General features: G+C 42.7%; 1 protein-coding gene across 1 annotated transcript in view; it reads right to left on the reverse strand.

Moving 5' to 3' along the window:
• Window positions 1-7,105, reverse strand: part of LOC115069355 (ataxin-7-like) — a gene marked incomplete at its 3' end in the record, with an annotated part of 21,083 nt that extends 13,978 nt beyond the window's left edge. Inside the window, exon 1 of the mRNA XM_029560835.1 lies at window positions 7,015-7,105. The remainder of the gene's footprint in view (window positions 1-7,014) is intronic.
• Between the last annotated feature and the right edge of the window lie 265 nt (window positions 7,106-7,370).

Here is a 7,370-nt window from a genome sequence, read left to right on the forward strand (position 1 = left end):
ATACTTGGAGCCTATGAGGGATATCTCATTCAAACCAACACCTTCCACTCCCTAGCCCCCATTGGCTCATGACCATATAAAATGGAAAATGCATTTAGTCCAACCTTAAAAGTCCCCATAGTCTTTATCAGTCTCAATACTACTCAAAAGTCCACAGTCCAAAGTCTCTTCTGAAACTCAGAGCAATCTCTGTGAATTCCTATAAAATAAAAAACAAGCTACACAGTTCCAATATATAATGGCACAGAGTAAATATTCCCATTTCAAAAGGAAGAAATGGAGGCATAGCAATGAAAGCTTAAACCAAAGCAAGACTGAATCCCAGCAGGAAAAAACAAATTTTGCAGCATCTGGGGCTTGTGATGGAATTATCTGGCCTCTAAAGAGGTTGAGTAGCCCCTCCCCTGCAGCTCTGCTGCCTGCCTCACATAAAGCCCCTCTCTTGGACCAGCTCTATTCCATACCTAATGTTTTCCTCAGTGGATGTCCCATGGTCCTGGCATCTCCAACATCCTGGTGTTTTCACTGCAATTTAGGCTTGACCTTCACATGCAATTTAGGCTTGACCTTCACAACTTCATGCAGTGGCCTTTCAGAGCCTCCTTTCAGGACATCTGACCTGCAACTCATTGCCTGGCCTCAGCAGCTCTCTGCAACTATAGTACAAGACTCCCATGACCCCCTCAATCGTGCATTTTTCAGTTGCAAAACCACTATCACATGAGCAACACTACCAGATTCTGTTGCCAGCTTGGGCTGGATCCTGGCCACCTTGGAACACAGTTGCATACCTTCCTGTCCTGACCCTGTGGAAAACACTTCCCTTGGGGTTTGTTAGCAGGGAACCCTTTTTACAGCAATCCAAGTCTCAGTTGAAACTCTCTCCTTTCAAAAGAACTTGCATTTTCACAAGATGGATCCTTCAATGGACAGTCTTGCTCTTGAAGCACTTTTCCTACTGTCCCAGTGCAGAGTACCAGGTTTATTTGAAATGGTACTAATCTCTTACAATTATAGCTGCTTTCAAACCACCTTGTCCAGTAACTTTATACTGGCCCATACTCTTTTCTTTGCCAAATTATCCATTTTTCATGTCTTTCTGCTCCAATTGTTGTTCTCTCACTACAGACTGAACTGAGAGTACAGAATACAGCCTGACATTATTCTGTCTTGAAGTTTCCTCTGCCAAACAAATTAGTCCATTACTTTTCAATTCAGCATCACACAAGTTCCAAGAACACAAACAAAATGGAGCCAGATTCTTTGGCAAAATATAGCATGAATGGCCTCTAGCTCAGTGCCCCATAGTGTTTGTTCCCCTTTGATGCCTACGAGCTGCACCTCCACTCCATGTTTCTCTCTATACTTTTCTCTTCTAAACTCCCACTAAAATGGCCTGTTAAACTCTGCTTACAGCATTCTAGAGCCTTTTTAGCCCCACACTGCAAACTCTTCAACATTCTTCTTGCAAACCAGTTTCAAAGACCAACAAACTACATGGTCATGTTTATCTCAGCAACAACCCCATTTATCAGTACCAGTTTTCTGTATTAGTTACTTTTCTTGTTGCTGTGACAAAACAAAGAGAAGCCCCCCCCCCAAAAAAAAACCGACAAAAGTTACTTAACGAAAGGTTTACTTTTGCTAAGACTTTGAGGGATGCAGTCCAACATTGACAGGCAAGGCATGGTAGGATCATGAAGCAGCTGGTCACACTGCAGTCACATTCAAGAGAGGAGAGAGGAGAGAGGAGAGAGGAGAGAGAGGAGAGAGAGAGAGAGAGAGAGAGAGAGAGAGAGAGAGATACTCAGTTCACTTTTTCCTTTTGGTTTGTTCCAGAACCAGCCACATTTCAGGTAGGTCTTCTCACTTCAATTAACCTAATCTAGAATTTCTCCCACAGACATGCTCAGAGATTTGTCTCCTAGGTGATTCTAGATACTGTCAAGTTGACAATGCTAAACATCGCTTATGTTAAGTGAGATAAAGCAGGTACAGAAGGAAGCAAGTGACAGTGTATAATCTCACTTGTTTGTGGAGCCTAAAGAAAGCTGAATTCAAAGAACAGATGGTCATTTCCAGATACTGGAGGTTAGGAACAATGTTTGCTAAGAATACAAAATCTGGGGGGTTGGCTGGAGAGAGAGTTCAGTGTTTAAGAGCACTGGTTGCTCTTGCAGAGGACCTGGGTTCAGTTCCCAGCACCCACATGGCACCTAACAACCATCTGTACTTTCAGTTCCAGGGGATCTGATGCCCTCTTCTGATCTCCACGAGCACTGTATGACATGGGTACACTTACATACATGCAGGCAGTACACTCATATACATACTAAAATATTTTTTTAAATAAAAGAATATAAAATCTAGGTTGCTGTGGACTCAGCAAACAGGTCAGTCCTGAACCAAGATTAGGGCAGACCTCATCAGAGAAGTTTTTTTTTTTTAATGCAATGGATGGTGAGTGATGCAGAAAAACTTGGTAACGGTGCAGAGAATAAGTGTTTATAGACTTATCCTCTGCCTGGCAAGCTAGACTGGCAAGCAGTGGACAGATGCCTTCTCCAACTGAGATTTACATACTTGCTTCAATCACCACAAACTAATTTGACTACAGTTGCTCCAGAGGAGAGGAGGGGCAGAGAGAATCAGTCATGCCTTCCATCTAACCAGCTGGCCTAAGTGGTACCTGGGGGACAGACTAAGGATGGGGACAGGGGAAGTGGGAGAGAGGGGGCAGTCTTCACCATCTTGGGCCACTGCTGGGAGATCAGAGGGTCCTGGCCACAATGTAGGAAGGAAGCCCACACATGCCCACACCTTTGTAAGTAACCCCAACCCCCACCCCCACCCCCACCCCCAAGCCCACCCCCTTTGTTAGTAAGCCCAGTAAATTCTTTGGTTCCCCAAACTATAACTTGGAGGTATATTATCTCGGTTTGTTGTAAAGATGGTGGGAGGAGGGAGGTGGAAGCCACATGTGCCTCCCTTAAGAAAAATTTAGCTGCAAAACGTGAATGTGGAGTGCTCAGCCACAAATGGTTAATTTATGTATTATGTCCCTCCCCAAGGCTCAGGAATCATGGTGTGTGTGGGCAGATATACGAGCCAGAGGCCAGGGAGGACCAGAGCAAAGCAGTACCTTCTAGACGTAACGGGACTGGTGCTCTCAAGAACTCACAGAAGCTGTGGTTGTCTAGACATGACCTGCACAAGATCAAGCCAGCATTCTAGCATGGAGTGGAATACATGTTCATGAGCTCCCACCCTTAACTGAGGAGCTGCATCCTAGAACTGAACTCTGAATATCAAACCATAGACAGACGCCTTCTTCCCAAGCTTGGTTATACCCCCTTGCTTAAGATTATCACAAATGGCTGGAGAGATGGCTCAGCAGTTAAGAACACTGACTATTCTTGGGCCAGGTGTGGTGGCACAAGCCTTTAGTCTCAGCACTTGGGAGGCAGAGGCAGGCAGATCTCTGTGAGTTTGAGGCCAGCCTGGTCTGCCTAGTGAGTTCCAGACCAGCTGGGAATACAAGGAGACCCTGTCTCAAAAGGACCAAACAAACAAACAAAAAAACCCCACTGACTATTCTTGCAGAAGACCCAGGTTCAAATCCTAGCATCCACAGGGCAGCTAACAACTGTCCATAACTCCAGTTCCAAGGGATCCAAAAGTCTCTTCTGTCTTCGTCGGGCACCGCAGGACACAGGCGCACTCACCTACATGCAGGCAATACACTCATACACATAAAGTAAAAATAATAAATAAAAAAAATTTAAAAAAAAGATCACAAACAAATCTGACCATTGACACTCAGCAAGAAAGGAGGGGCTGGGAGAGTCAGCCACACCTCCGAACCAACCAGTAGGCCCTAGAGGCACAAGCAGGAGGGACTAAGCTGAGGAAGCCTGTAGAGAGATGCTCTCTAGCCATTTTGTACAGAGGTGAGGAGGTCACATCTGAGCCAGGATGGAGACTTTCCAGTGCAGTCTTTGGGGGAATGCCCACCCTCTTGTAAGTAAACCCTCATTCATTGCTCTGTAAGTAATCCAATAAACTTTAGTTTCCCAACCTTAGTTTGGAGAACTTATACCTCAGTTTGTCATAAGGACAGTGGGAGAAGGGGGCTAAATGGTGTTCGCACCTCCCAGAAGGAATTTTAGCAACAGGAGCTATGGGCAGTTGATGAATTCTAGGAGAGGAAGACTCAGTCTTCTTTAAGTCTATGGCCCCTGTTAGGCTGACTGCACCCTAATGGATGGTGGTTCACTCAGAGAAAGCACAAATTGGAGTCCATGGGTCATAAAACAGTAAAGTATAAAACCTTAAAGGAGAATTCAAAAACCTCTTTTATAATGTGGTGATTATAGTTACTATATACTTGAAAATATTAAGACAACAGATTTTAGATTCTCAGTTTAAAAAAAATCAAATATGTGTGGTAAAAATATGTTCATTAAATTAATTTAGTTATTCCAAGGTATATATTTCAAAATAATGTGCTGTGATAACAAATACATGTAATTTATTTATCAGTTAAAAATGTTAATTCAATGGGGGATCTTGTATTTTTATTATTTTTATTTTCTGTGCATAAGTGTATTGATTGCATGTATGTAAGTGCACTCATGTCATGCAATGCCTACAGAGGTCAGAAGAGGGAATTGGATTCCCTGGAACTGGAGCAGCCAGTGCCCTTAACCACTGAGCCGTCTCTACAGCCCATATTCTTTCGGTTTATCAATTTATTCCCAGTGCCCAAAAAAGAATGTAGCATAAGGCTGGCACTTGGTAAATACTTGCTGAATGACAGGAAACTGGAGCTACAGCCAGTTCATTGCAAAGGAGTCGAAGGAACCACCACTTTAGACTGGCCTTGGGCTTGAAGTCCCCAGCAGTTCCATGCTGCCCACGTCACTGTTGTTTGTCTGCTCAATACAGATTGGATGTATAACTCTTCTTGCCCTGCCCCTTGTATCACATTCATCTTTTAATCAGTGCAATGTTCAGAAGTGTAAGTCATATAATCCGTGGCCACGACCTCCTATTCCTCTCTGCTTTCTCTCAGAGATAATCTCGTTGCACACAGTAGAATCTCAGTGAACAGTTCTGGACTAAAGAGCTCCTTGGGCATCCTGCCAAATGTGCTTCCTCTCAGACCCCACTACTGCCTGTGGCCAGCCACCATACAGGAAAAGCCCTGTTCTCTCACTGTTGGCATCTGCCCAACATTCTACAATGAACATTGTAGATTGCTATGATGATCGATGAAGGTATTGATACCTCTGTGGATCTGGTCCATTACCTTAAAGCTAAAAAAAAAAGTTTAAGGTTATATTTTGAAAGCAGAAATTTCTAGCTGTCTAAATCATCGCTCGGTTTTGTTTTGTTTGAGATAGGGTCTCCCTGTAGCCCCAGCTGGCCTGGAACTCACTATGTAAACCATGCTGGCATCAATTTCACAGAAATCTGCCTGCCTCTGCCTCTGCCTCTAGCATGCTGGAATTATAGCTGTGTGCCACCATACTCCCACCAGGCCTAAGCAATGTTCTTTTAAACACCTCCTAAACAGAACTACCAACCACATTCCTAAAGCTCACGCTTTGATGTGATGATGGTAAAAATGTTATCTTTGCAGATGAATGTCCATGTTGTACAAACCGTTTCCCATTTTTGCTACAGTTACTTAAAATCTGATTGAAATGCCACATTTGTTGCCTAAGTATATCTTGATCAATTCCAGAGGCTGAAATTCCTTTAGTCTTTCCTGTCTGGAGTTTGTTCAGTTTTAAACTTCAATGACTCATTTTAAATTGAATTTTAACATATAAGGTCCCTCATTTCTTTCAAGAGTAGATGGGAGGGCAGTATTTTATTAATTTAATCAAAAGTCTTCCAGGAGGTCCAGTGAGATGGCTCTGCAGGTAAACACAACTGTCATGAAGTCTGACAACCTGAATTCAGTTCCCGGAACCCTAATTGTGGAAGGAGAGACAAACTGTCCTCTGACCTCTTCACATGTATACACACACACACACACACACACACACACACACACACCATTAATAAATGTAATAAAATAAAATTTTTAAAAACTCTTGTGGGCCAGGTGTAGTGATGCATGCCTTTAATACCAGCAGAGACAAGGAGATTTCTGTAAGATTTCCAGGCCAGCATGATCTACATAATGAGTTCCAGGCCAGCAAGGGTTATATAGTGAGACCCTGTCTCAAAAAACAAAACAAAAAGTGTAGTGAAAAGCTGAATTAATGGTGACTGCTATTACTGCAAGGATCCAAGACTGCTCCTGAGTGCAGAGCTGTCAGCCTGGTCAAAGGCACTGGACACCCAAAGTGTGCCTGAAGAGCCCTTCTCTTTTCCAATCTTGTGTAGAATTTTCCCTGCCCTAGAAGCTGTCTGCATTGTGAGAAGAGAAAAAAGTAAGAGCTGGGGGAGCCGGAGCTGGGGGGAAAAAAAGAATAACCCACAGGAGCATACAGAACAACATCCTAGGAAGAAAGTAGGTGAGGGGTTAGGAAAGAGCTTTAGCAAATGGATATACAGGGTGTGCTATTTTATAGTTCTTGAGTAGAGAATCAATCTTCAACAATACCTCACTCCTCATATTCACTGTCACTTACGAACCATGCTTAAATTTAAGATCGTACACAGATACTAATATTATAAAAATTATCATCCCAGGGGCTGGAGAGATGGACCAGTGGTTAAGAACACTGGTTGTTCTTAAGAAGACCCGAGTTTGAATCCCAGCACCCACATGGCAGCTAACAACTGTCCGTAACTAGAGTTCCAGGGGATCCGACAGCCTCTTCTGTCCTCCACGGGCATTGCACGACATGGGTACACTTACCTACATGCAGGCAATACATGCATACACATAAAATAAAAATAATAAAATTTAAAAAAAATTATCATTCCATCTCAAATTCTATTATAACTGGAAGTAATGCATTCATTCAGCCATACTATGTCAGAACAGCCAGTTACCTTTTCTTTGGCGTGCAGGCCAAAACTCCTTCAAATCTACCAGTGAATCTTCATCTGCTGTGATTGTGGAAGCACTTTCTTCTTAATTCTGTTCAGATTAAAAAAAAAAGCAAGTGATGAACAGTGGATGTAAAGTTACAGAAATTTTTATCCTATTGTCATGTTTCAAAATTATTCTATGTGTTTTGAAATGCCAAATTGCTAGAATTCAAGGCACCTTACCAATTCTTCGATAAATGCAATTCATTTTTACAGTGAACTTAACTGACTATATTTACAATAAAGAACAAATGACTGCTCACTATGTACATAGTGTCAACCTCCTGGGGCCTAAAATCATTGTAATTTTTCCACTA

This window comes from Nannospalax galili, unplaced genomic scaffold, assembly GCF_000622305.1.
Source record: "Nannospalax galili isolate Female #2095 unplaced genomic scaffold, S.galili_v1.0 scaffold91, whole genome shotgun sequence".
NCBI lineage: Eukaryota > Metazoa > Chordata > Mammalia > Rodentia > Spalacidae > Nannospalax > Nannospalax galili.